The sequence below is a fragment of the Mauremys reevesii genome, linkage group 8 (assembly GCF_016161935.1).
Source record: "Mauremys reevesii isolate NIE-2019 linkage group 8, ASM1616193v1, whole genome shotgun sequence".
Classification (NCBI taxonomy): Eukaryota; Metazoa; Chordata; order Testudines; family Geoemydidae; genus Mauremys; species Mauremys reevesii.
In genome coordinates this window covers 108,912,331-108,924,734 of record NC_052630.1, presented here as the reverse complement: position 1 = coordinate 108,924,734, position 12,404 = coordinate 108,912,331, and the positions used below count along the sequence as shown (strand labels likewise).

The 12,404-nt window shown below is 46.4% G+C and overlaps 1 protein-coding gene across 3 annotated transcripts in view; it reads left to right on the top strand.

Annotated features, from left to right (window-relative positions):
- CFAP57 (cilia and flagella associated protein 57) overlaps positions 1-12,404 on the top strand; it is a 143,901-nt gene that overhangs the window by 75,722 nt on the left and 55,775 nt on the right. The gene's annotated exons all lie outside the window — the stretch shown is intronic.

Sequence of the window (12,404 nt, the reverse complement as noted above, 5' to 3'; positions counted from 1 at the left end):
TAACATCTGTGATCTCAGGGGTGGTGGAATAATGACACGTCTCCCCCACAACAAACAACCAGATTGGACCGATAACTCCATCCGCCTGGACATGTAGGGAACAAGGTCGGGTGAGACCGAAGAGGTTTGTCGAGATTTTCCATGCATCACCAGGTCCATAACTTGGGATAATACTGGGTCAACGCGGGTTGCCTTCTTTATCTGAGTAGCAGTGATGGGTGTATTCTCTACCTGTTCAAAGTAGAAGATTTCCTTTTGGGCACTATCTTGATGTTTGACCAGTAAAGGCAACCTTGAGAGGCCATCTGCATTGCCGTGCAGAGTGGATTTCCGATATTTGATTTCATATGTGTGTGCAGAAAGTATCAATGCCCAACGTTGCATACGACTAGCAGCTAATGGGGGAATGCCTGTGTAGGGTCCAAAAATTGATGTCAGAGGTCGATGGTCTGTAAGAAGAGTAAACTTTCGCCCAAATAGGTACTGATGAAACTTCCTAATTCCAAAAACAATTCCTAATGCCTCACGTTCGATTTGGGCGTAGTTAGTTTCTGCTTTGCTTAGAGTGCGTGAAGCAAAAGCAATAGGTCTTTCTTCTCCCGAAGGCATAATATGTGACACGACCGCTCCCACTCCATAAGGGGAAGCATCGCAGGCCAATTGCAGGGGTAAGGACGGATCAAAGTGCGTTAGAACTTCAGAATTTAACAATGCATCCTTAGCTTTGTTAAATGCAACATCACCGGCTTCAGTCCACTTCCAGGCCTTGTTCTGCCCAAGGAGCTCATGAAGTGGTTTTAGCAGTGTGGCTAACTGTGAGATGAACTTCCCATAATAGTTCAGTAGTCCTAGAAATGAGCGCAGCTGGCTTACATTTCGAGGTGGGGGAGCCTCCACAATAGCTTTAACTTTTGCAGGGGCCTTATGAAGACCTGCAGAATCGATGATGTGTCCCAAATATTCAACAGAGGGCTTGAAGAATTCACACTTGTCTTTGCGAACTCGTAGGCCATACTCTTCCAGTCTTTGTAGGGTAGCCTCTAAATTCTTTAAGTGATCCTCTTCATTTCTTCCAGTGACCAGGATATCATCCAGATAGCACTGAACTCCTGACAAGCCACACAAGATCTGGTCCATAGCCCTCTGGAACAGGGCGGGAGCCGATGTGATTCCGAAGGGTAGGCGACAGTATCGATAAAGCCCCTTATGAGTCACAATAGTCAACAGCTCTTGGGACTTTTCATCGACGTGCATCTGTAAATATGCTTGACTCAGATCAATCTTACTGAACTTTTGTCCCCCAGCCAGGCCTGCGCAGAGGTCATCGATGCGGGGAAGCGGGTATTGCTCTGCACACAACACTGGGTTGACAGTGACTTTAAAATCACCGCAAATCCGGAGAGAGCCATCTTTCTTTACTATTGGAACGATAGGAGTGGCCCATGAGCTATGGGTAACTGGTATTAGGACTCCATTGGTGACCAGGAGCTCCAGGTCTGCTTCAACTTTTGGCCTGATGGCATATGGCACAGTTCGGGCTTTCAGATATTTTGGTGGACTGCCAGGTTTAATGTTCAATGTCACAGTGATTCCCTTCATACTTCCCAAATCATCTCCAAAAACAGCAGCATGTTTCCTTAGTATAGGGTTAGACTGGTTTCTTCTTTAGTCATCCGGTGCACTTCTGCCCAGTTCAGCTGAATCTTCCCAAGCCAAGACCTACCCATTAAGGCTGGGTAGTCACCTCTCACCACAAACAGTGGCAATTTAGCCGCCTGTCCATTGAGCTCCACCTTAACATCAATAGTGCCCAACATGGGCACAGCTTCACCTGTACGTCTTCAGAACAGTTTTTGTTGCCTTAAGCGGAAGATGCTGTAGCTTTTCCTTATACACAGTCTCAGGAACCAGCGAGACAGCTGCACGGTGTCTAGTTCCATGCGTATAGGTTTGCCCTCCAATAAGGGGGTTACCCAGTATTCATGTGAGCCCGCTGCCAAAGACAAAGCATGCAGTGGCACTTCCTCTTGTGAGGAGGTGTCACCTTGATCATCCTGGGTCTGCTCTAGGGTATGCAAGGTTCCTCTTTTTGTCGGCCAGACCACAGGCCTCTTTTTCTTTTGTTTACAGGCATACTCGATGTGTCCCTTTTTGCCACAGTGTCGACACACCAGGTCCTTACACCAGCATTCTGATGCCTGGTGACCCAGCTTACCACAGCGGTAACATTCTTGACTCTGCACCATTTTGTGGGTCAGTTCTTGTGACACTTTTTGCACCCTAGGGGATGCACCGATGTATTGTGCCTCCCTTGTAGCCAGTTCCATGGAGACAGCAATATCAACAGCCTTCTGTAATGTAAGCTGAGCCTCTGTCAGTAGGCACTTCCGTATAGCTTCATTGCAGAGGCCACACACTAACCTGTCACGCAGGGCATCATTTAACATCTCTTTAAATTCACAGTGTTCTGTTAGCTTTTTTAAAATGGCTACAAATTGTACAACTGTTTCATCTTCCTTTTGGTCTCTTTTGTGGAACCTATATCTTTCAGCAATTACCAGTGGTTTTGGGGAGAAATGAGACCCCAGGATTTCCACAATGTCACTGTAAGATTTAGTCTCAGGCTTAACAGGGTGTAGTAAGCTGCGTAGCAGAGAGTAGGTTTTAGCCCCTACAACAGTTAAGAATATTGGCACCTTCTTTGCTTCTGTAATGTCATTTGCAATACCAAAAAGCTCAAAACGCTCAGTATACACATGCCACTGCTCTGTATTCTCATCAAAAGGCTCCAGGGGCCTGGTCAGAGTAGCCATGATTTTTAGTTTCACTTTCACAGTCAGTGCAAACAAGCAGCTTTTTTTCTTTGTTTGGTCTTTACCTTGACTTCTACTTCCTTCTGTTACTGGAGCAGCACCAGGATCCCACCCTCGTCGCCAGTGTTATATCCTTGGGGCAGCCGGTTTAGGAAGAAATCACTTGAGGCCAGAGAGCAGACAGCTAACCAAAACCTCCATTTTATTTACAGAGACAGAGAGCTCACTCAGCCGGTTGAAACCGGCTGAGCTATCCCTTAATAGTCTAACTCAGTTGCCATAGTAACAAAACCCATGACAACCACATACACAACACATTACCCAGGGAAAGCACTGGTGCTTTCCTCACCCTACCTCCTGTTTTCCAGTTTAGGCAAATAGGAAGGAACCTTATCTTCATATGCATCCACCAACACCTCCTACCACCTGAAATGTTATGTTGTTATTTGTCCATGTTCTTACACTGTGCCCTTCACCATGATACCTGAGCATTTGTTGCTGTTTCATTTCAATTTATGATACTTCCAGCAATTTTTCAATGCATATGACACATTAACTTTATGAGATACATTATCAAAAGCTTTACTAAAATTCAAATATATCTCATCAATTGCAGTTTCCCTTGTCCACAGCTTTTCTTTACAGAAGCAGTTAAATGTGTGTGACAAGTGTTTAAAATTTTCAAAAACACCTAAGTCTCATCTTCAAAAGTTACTTGGACACTTGAAAATTTTACAAAGATCTATTTATAAACCTTATGTTAGGGTTTTTTTTTACTTTGAACTTTGGGGTACAGATATGGAGACCTGCATGAAAGACTCCCTAAGCTTATATTTTACAAGCTTAGGTTAAAAACTTTAAGGCACAATTTTTTGTTTTGTTTTTGGATGGTATTGCTGACACCACAAAGTGATTTAAACAAACATTTAGGGAGGGTCCACTTGGAGCCCTATCCCCCAAAAAATATTCCCCCAAGCCACTTCACCCCATTTTCTGGGGAGGCTTGAGAATAATATACCAACCAAATAGGTTAACAAGGTGAACACAGAACAGACCTTTGGGTTTTTAGGACACTGAAAACCAATTAGGTTTTTAAAAGAAAAACTTTATTATAAAAAAAAAAGTAAAAGAAGAACCTCTGTACAATTAGGATGGAAGGTAATTTTACAGGGTAATAAAAAGACTTAAAACACAGAGGCCTTTTCTTTAAGCTTAACTTTAAAGTTACAAAACAGGAATAAACCTTTTTTTTTAAGCATAGGGTAAATTTACATGATAAAACAAAAGTTAATTTAATGCATTTTTTGCTATTACTTATAATTTTTGTAATTTTAGATGTATTATTTTAGTAGAAGCTGGATTACCTGCTTGGGTTTTTGTTTTGTTTTGTTTTGTTTTAAAAGGGAACACACACAAAAGACCACAAAAAAAGACCACAAACACACACAAAAGTCCACCCCCACCCCCATTTGAAAGTATTTTTTTTTTGTTAGGTGCCAATTAGGTTAATTGAATTGATTAATCCCTTATAGGTAAGTGATTCTGTACCTTTAGCCAAGAGGGATTTTATATTACTGCATACATAAAGGTTGTTACCCTTTTTTTTTTTATATTTTTGACATGCCCCCCAAATCACAGACGATGTTGGACAGCCTGTTTTATACTGGCTGTTTGTTTTTTTCTGGAGCTTTAGGAGAAAACAGAGTTAATAAGACACATGCACCTTTAGATATAATACTGAATATATAAAAACTAACAATATTTTTTACATTTTAAGGACGATTTTAACCAGTTGATTTTGGGAAAATTTTACAGGAGAGTGCATTAGCCACTTTGTTAGAAGCTTTTGAAATGTGTTGTATTTTAAAATTAAAATTTTGGAGAGCTAAACTTTACCGAAGAAGTTTTTTTTTTTTTTTTTAGGGTCTGAAGCCACTTTAGCGCAGCATGGTTGTTTTGTAGGTGGAAATGCCGTTTCCAAACGTATGGGTGTAGCTTTTTTAGAGCATACACAATGGCGTAACATTTTTTTTTGTTGATTGACCAGTGGCTTTTTTTTTTTTTAAGACAGTTTTTTGCTGAGAAACACTACAGGATAGAATTTCTGATTTTTTTTTCATTAAAACTGCTTTTACACCACGCTTGGATGCATTTGTGGTTACTAGGAAAGGTTTATTAAAGTTTGAGGCCCTTAGCTCAGGGTTAGACATGAGTGTTGCTTTAAGCTGGCTAAAAGCCTTTTGATACTTTTTGGGTTTACTGAACTGCATTTGGCTGGGGTTTTTTTTGTTTTTTGTTTTGTTAGGTTGGTCAGTGGGGCAGCAATGTGGCCGTAGTGCGGTACAAATTGCCTGTAATATTTGGCCAAGCCCAAGAAGGATTGGACCTGTTTTTTTGACTTTGGGACAGGCCACTTTTGGATAGCATTTACTTTGGACTGTAGGGAGTTGATTGTTTTTTGATCCACCTGGCGTTTAAGGTAAGTTACTTTGTTTAGGCCTATTTGACACTTTTTAGTTTTAACAGTTAGTTTTGCCTTTTTTATGCACTTGAAGACCATTTGTAGATGCTTTAGGTGTTTTTCCCATGAATTAGAAAAGATGGCCACATTATTAAGGCAGGCGACTGCAGATTTTTTAAATTTTACTAGGAGACTATTTACAAGTTTTTGGAAAGTGGTGGGTACATTTTGCAGCCCAAAAGGGAGCATATTAAATATATATAGCCCTACATTGGTGATGAAGGCTGACCTTTTTTTTTTTTTGATGGTTTTATTTAGCGATACTTGTCAGTAACCCTTGGTTAAGTTTAAGGTAGAGATGAACTGGGCATGTTTTAGTTTTTTTAATAGCTTATTTGTGTATGGCATTGGATAGGGCATGGCATTTGGGGGGAGGCATAGCTCAGTGGTTTGAGCATTGGCCTGCTAAACCCAGGGTTGTGAGTTCAATCCTTGAGGGGGGCCACTTAGAGATCTGGGGCAAAAATTGGTCCTGCTAGTGAAGGCAGGGGGCTGGACTCCATGACCTTTCAAGGTCCCTTCCAGTTCTAGGAGATTGGTATATCTCCAATTATTACCTTTAAAAATAGTTGTGTGGGCGAGTTATGGCATTTAGCTTACGGTAGTTTACGCAAAAGCGTATTTTTTTATTTGGTTTGGAAACTAGAACCACTGGAGATGCCCATGCACTTTAGAAGGGTGGATTACCCCATTTGTATCATGTTTTGGATTTTTTGTTTTATAGCAGTTTTGGCTTGAGGAGCCAACCGATGAGGTTGGGCTTTAATTGGGTTAGCATTACCTGTGTTAATGGAGTGGCGCAAAGCTAGTGCACAGCTTTTTGATTTGCTGTTGCTGCATATATTTCAGGGTTATTGAGAGGTTTACCTTTTTTACGCCACCGTTACTTTTTTTTTTGTAGTAGACACCTTTAAGCCACTTAGCGTTATTTTTTTTCTGGGCTGTAAACTGAGAAACCTTTAAATTTTTGGACTAAAAGGGCTTTAGAGAATTAACATGGTATACTTTAGGCTTTATGTTTGAGGTGGGAGATGCTATGAGACAGTTAACAGCTTTTAGGCGCTTTTAGACTGTGAATGGCCCTTTTCATGATGCTTTTATTTTATGGGCCTGGAGTGTTTTTAAGACTTTGACTTTGACGGAATGCTTTTTGGCATGTTTATTATAACAAGCCTTTTGCTTTTTTTGAGCATTTTTTAGGCTTTTTTAAGCAAGGGCTAAAGAGTTTTGTAGGGTGTTTTGTAGGTTGTTTACAAAGTTTAGAATGTTAGTTTTTGGAGAAGGCGTAAACCCCTCCCATTGCTGCTTTACCAACTGTAATGGCCCCTGAAACTTGCCGTCATACATGAGTTTAAATGGTGAAAACCCTAAACTGGGATGTGGTACAGCCCTGTAGGCAAAGAGCAACACTAGGTTTTAATTATTGAAGTGCTTATTTACGAATGTATGTATTATGGCCCCCAAAGTTTTATTAAATTTTTTACCACACCATTTGTTTTATGGTGGTAAGGGGTGGCAACTGAGTGGTTTACCCTGTTTTTTTGATGCTGGAGACATTAGTTTTTTACTGGATTGTGGACTTGGGCTTGGTTTCTTTGAAAGTGATGTAGGTTGTGGGGCTGTTTTTGTTGACTGTGAACTGCTTTTTGTTGGTGCACTATGTTGCGTTTTAGTCTCCGTCTGAGCCTCTTGTGCAGATTTAGCTGCTGCTGCCAGTGCGGGCTCAGTGGTGCCCTTTGATGTTGGAGTTATAGATGGGGTTGCAAGCGCTGGATTCAGTGCTGGCAATGGTTTTGGTGCTGGTTGCTTCACCCATTTTGGTTTTGGGACTGGTTTTGGTTGGGTCTTTGGGACTGGATTCACTACTGCTGTCGCAGACGTTGGCATGGGATTTGGTTTTACCACCTTAATTTGGGGTTTTGGTAACACAGACTGGGCCCTTGTAGAAGACTTAGGCCATGGCTACACTTGCAGATTTGCAGCGCTGCAGCAGGGTGTGAAAAAACACCCCCTCCAGCACTGGAAGTTGCGGCACTGCAAAGCGCCAGTGTGATCAGAGCCCCAGCGCTGGGAGCACGGCTCCCAGCGCTGTACATTAATCCCCATAGAGAGGTGGAGTATGGACAGCGCTGGGAGAGCTCTCTCCCAGCACTGGCGCTCCAACCACACTCGCGCTTCAAAGCGCTGCCGCGGGAGCGCTCCCACGGCAGCGCTGTGCAGCGCTAAGTGTAGCCATAGCCTTAGGAACAGAGCTAGGTGTGAAGGCTTGATTAGCCTAGCTGCAGGTAACCATTTTCAGTCTCTTGGCTAGCTTTACATGGTGGGCCCAGTTTTCCCCCAGCAGCATGGGAATGGGATAATAATTATAGACTGCAAACGTTTACATTTCTGACCAGCTCTTGTATTGGACAGGCAACTTGGCTGTAGACAAGTCAAGAGAGTTTGACTGGAAGGGTTGAATTGTTACTTGGGCCTCTGGGTTGATGAATTTGAGGTTCACTAAGGATTGGTTGATAGCTGACACTTGTGCTTTAGTGTTCCTTCACGTGATAACCTTTTTCCCACCCACAGTTACAGTTTTTCTTCACTTTGAGGGTATTTGGGAGGCATATGGGCCTGAGGACCTTTGGTGTGACCCCAGTGCAATGAACTGTAATTTGTTGTGGTTTTGGGGGCAGTTGGCCTTTACATGCCCCAGCTTGTTACATTTAAAACATCGCCCAGCTGACTGGTCAGTGGGGCGAGATGGTTTGCTGGAGAATGGTGTGGTGGGATGATAAGGTGTTTCGGGTTTGGGGCGGCGGGGGGGTAGGTGGAGCCTTAGGCCTGGTCTACACTAGGAGTTTATGTCGAATTTAGCAGCGTTAATTTGATTTAACCGTGCAACCGTCCACACCAGGAAGCTAATTAGTTCGACCTAGAGGGCTCTTTAGTTCGAATTCGGTACTCCACCCCGACGAGGGGAGTAGCGCTAAATTCGACATGGCTATGTCGAGTTAGCCTATGTGTGGACGGAAATCGACCTTAGTAGCTCCGGGAGCTATCCCACAGTGCACCACTGTGTTGACGCTCTGGACAGCAGTCCGAGCTCAGATGTTCTGATCAGCCATACAGGAAAAGCCCCGGGAAAATTTGAATTCCTTTTCCTGTCTGGCCATTTTGAATCTCAATTCCTGGTTGGACATCGGGGCGAGCTCAGCAGCAGTGGCAGCGATGCAGAGCTCTCCAGCAGAGGAGTCCATGCAATCTAGAAAGAGGGCCCCAGCATGGACTGACCGGGAAGTCTTGGAACTGATCGCTGTGTGGGGCAATGAGTCTGTGCTTTCGGAGCTGCGCTCCAAAAAACGGAATGCAAAGACCTACGAGAAGGTCTCCAAAGCCATGGCACTCAGAGGATACAGCTGGGATGCAACGCAGTGCCGCGTGAAAATCAAGGACCTGAGACAAGGCTACCAAAAAATCAAAGCGGCAAACGGACGCTCCGGAGCCCAGCCCCAGACATGCCGCTTCTACGAGGCACTGCATGCCATTCTCGGTGGGTCTGCCACCACTGCCCCACCAGTGACCGTGGACTCTGAGGATGGGATAGTGTCGACGGGCAGTTTCTCGGCGATGTTCGCGGATGGGGAAGATGAGGAAGGGTTTGTGGAGGACGAGGCAGGCGACAGCGCTTACAATACTGCTTTCCCCGACAGCCAGGATCTCTTCATCAGCCTCACAGAGATCCCCTACCAACCCTCCCCGGCCGTTAACCCGGACTCTGAATCAGGGGAAGGATCAGTCGGTAAGTGCTATAAACATGTAAACATTTATTTTTTTAAAAAACAGGAATAAAACCTATATGAAAAGAAGGTCAATACATATAGGGATAGAACAGAAATCCTCTTGGGAGAGTTCCACGAAGCTCTCGTAGAGGTACTCGAAAAGCCTCCGCAGGAGGTTCCTGGGGAGAGGTGCCTTATTGGGTGCTCCGTGGAAGCACACTCTTCCATGCCAGGCCATCCTCAGGTACAGTGGGAGCATTGCCTCGACGAGCATGGCAGCATAGGGCCCTGGTCTGTGCAGGGATTCACGCAGCATGCGCTCTCTGTCTCTCTTAGTGACCCGCCTCAGGGTGATCTCGCTCGGGCGACTGCTGCATCTAATTAGGGGAATTACTGTAATGTTACTATTGTGAATGCTTGACTTTTCCTTTGCATAACAATGACCGTCGTTTAACAGCCACGTGGTGGAGGCTGCAGAGGGAAAGCATACAGGGATCTTTCCCGGGGACAGCCGCGAGGGGCTGGAACAGGGTCAGACTTTATGCTTTCCAGATTGCCTGCAGCAGGAGGGCACTGCTATCCATTAACTGTTAAGCAGCCTAAAGTTTACGGCTTACCAGGCCTGGCTGCTACACGGATTCTGCTGTCCTGCCCCGCTTGTCTGATCTCCAGTGCAAGACCCCAGGCAATGAAAGCGAATGCCGAAAATTCGAACTTGTCCTGAGAGCACATGAGATAGGCGCCCTGTATGGTCTTGTTCACAGAAACAGACTAGACTGTGTTCAGTGTTTGCAAACATGTATCTTTGCAAGGAAATCACTTCCTTTTTCCCATCACACAGCTGCGGCTGTTTCCCGAACTGCCCCGGCATCCCCCTCACAGAGGCTGGCGCAGATTAGGCGGCGAAAGAAAAAGACTCGGGACGAGATGTTCGCTGAACTGATGGCCTGCTCCAGAGCCGAGGCGGCCCAGCAGAGCCAGTGGAGGGAGACCCTCTCTCAGCAGCAGCGCTCACACAGCGAACTGGAGGACAGGTGGCGGCAGGAAGAGCAGCAGGCGACTCAAACGCTGCTTGGACTAATGAGGGAGCAAACGGACACGCTCCGGCGCCTTGTGGATGTTCTGCAGGACCGCAGGCAGGAGCAGAGAGCCCCCCTGAACTGTATCTGCAACCGCCCTCCCCTGCCACAAAGTCCTGTCCCCCCCTCACCCAAAATCACAAGAAGGAGGGGCGCTAGGGGCCGTGAAAACTGTCACTCCACCCCAGCGGAGCGCTCATGTACCAAACAGCTCTCATTCCCTAAAGTATGAGAATTGCTTCCCTTCCTGGCTCACCCAATCCAAAATCCCAGTTTCATCCCCCAACTGTGTAGTTGAGTATTAAAAATAGTTTGCTGTTCATTACTGTTTCCGTCATGTTTCTTTGCAGAAGATTTTTTGTGAAGGGGAGATAGGGGTTTGTTAATTGCATAGGACAGCCACCATTACCAGGGTACAGACATGGGGGCAGGATCAACAGCAGGGCACACACAGAGTTCAGTCACTAGGCACCCGGGTCACTCTGGGAGGTGTCTGCTGCCCCAGGTCAGTCTGGGAGGTGTCTGCTGCCCCAGGGTCCGAGCGCCTGGCATCCACAAATGGCAAGGCAGGCTGCCCTTACCATGCCCTTCCACCCTAGCCATGAACCTCTCCGATGCCCTGAGCCCCAGCCAGAGCCATCATCCCCCTACACCTACTCACCCTTCCCACACACCCCTCACCCCTTCCTGCAAACCCACCCCTTCCTGCACACCCTCCTGTAACCGTCCTCCCCCCAGAGACCGCTGTAGAAGCAGGAGCCTGTCAGTCCTCGAGTGTAGAAGCGGTCTGTACATCACTGCACACCGTACCCACCACAGTCTGCGTCCCTGTTTGAACCCTTTAACGCGAATTCGTTAGTAAAGAAAACTTTGTTAATTAAAAATGTTCCAATAACTTTATTTTTAAACGTCTGTTGGAAGGGGGGAAACCTGGTGAACGGGGTATGTAACCGCTGAAAAAAGTGAATAGTAACTGAAACAGGGGCAGGTTCAGCTTCTCTGTAAAGAGACTGGACAGTCATAGGTTACCCTGCTCTCTGAGGAACCTAGCTTTCAAAGCCTCCCGGATGCACAGCGCTTCCCGCTGGGCTCTTCTAATTGCATGGGTGTCTGGCTGAGTGTAATCAGCAGCCAGGCGATTTGCCTCAACCTCCCATCCCGCCATAAAGGTCTCCCCCTTGCTCTCACAGAGATTGTGGAGCACACAGCAAGCTGCAATAACAATGGGGATATTGGCTTAGCTGAGATCCCAGCGAGTCAGTAAGCTCCTCCATCTCCCCTTGAGACGTCCGAAAGCACACTCCACCACCATTCTGCACTTGCTCAGCCAGTAGTTGAAGAGCTCCTTGTCCCTGTCCAGGGCGCCTGTATAGGGCTTCATGAGCCAGGGCATTAGCGGGTAGGCTGGGTCCCCGAGGATCACTGTAGGCATCTCCACATCCCCAACAGTTATTTTGTGGTCCGGGAAGAAACTACCTTCCTGCAGGCGTCTAAACAGACAAGAGTTCCTGAAAACACGCGCGTCATGAACCTTGCCCGGCCACCTGACGTAGATGTTGGTAAAACGTCCCCTATGGTCCACCAGTGCTTGCAGCACCATTGAAAAGTAGCCCTTTCGGTTAATATACTGGCTGGCCTGGTGGGCCGGTCCCAGGATAGGGATGTGAGTGCCATCTATAGCCCCACCGCAGTTTGGGAATCCCATCGCGGCGAAGCGATCTATGACGACCTGGACATTTCCCAGGGTCACTACCTTTGAGAGCAGTAGGTCAACGATTGCGTGGGCTACTTGCATCACAGCAACCCCCACGGTAGATTTGCCCACGCCAAAGTGGTTCGCTACTGACTGGTAGCTGTCTGGCGTGGCAAGTTTCCAGAGGGCTATGGCCACTCGCTTCTGCACACTCAGGGCTGCTCGCATCCGGGTGTCCTGGCGCTTCAGGGCAGGGGCCAGCAAGTCACACAGTTCAAGGAAAGTGCCCTTACGCATCCTGAAGTTTCGCAGCCACTGTGATTCATCCCAGACCTGCAGCACTATGTGGTCCCACCAGTCCGTGCTTGTTTCCCGGGCCCAGAATCGCCATCCCATAGCATGAACGTGACCCATTGCCACCATGATCTCCGCAGCGCGGGATCCCGTGCTTTGTGAGAGGTCTGTGCCACTCTGACACTTCATGTCCTCACCGCGCTGCCGGAGCCTCCTCGCCCGATTTCTCAGCAGCTGACT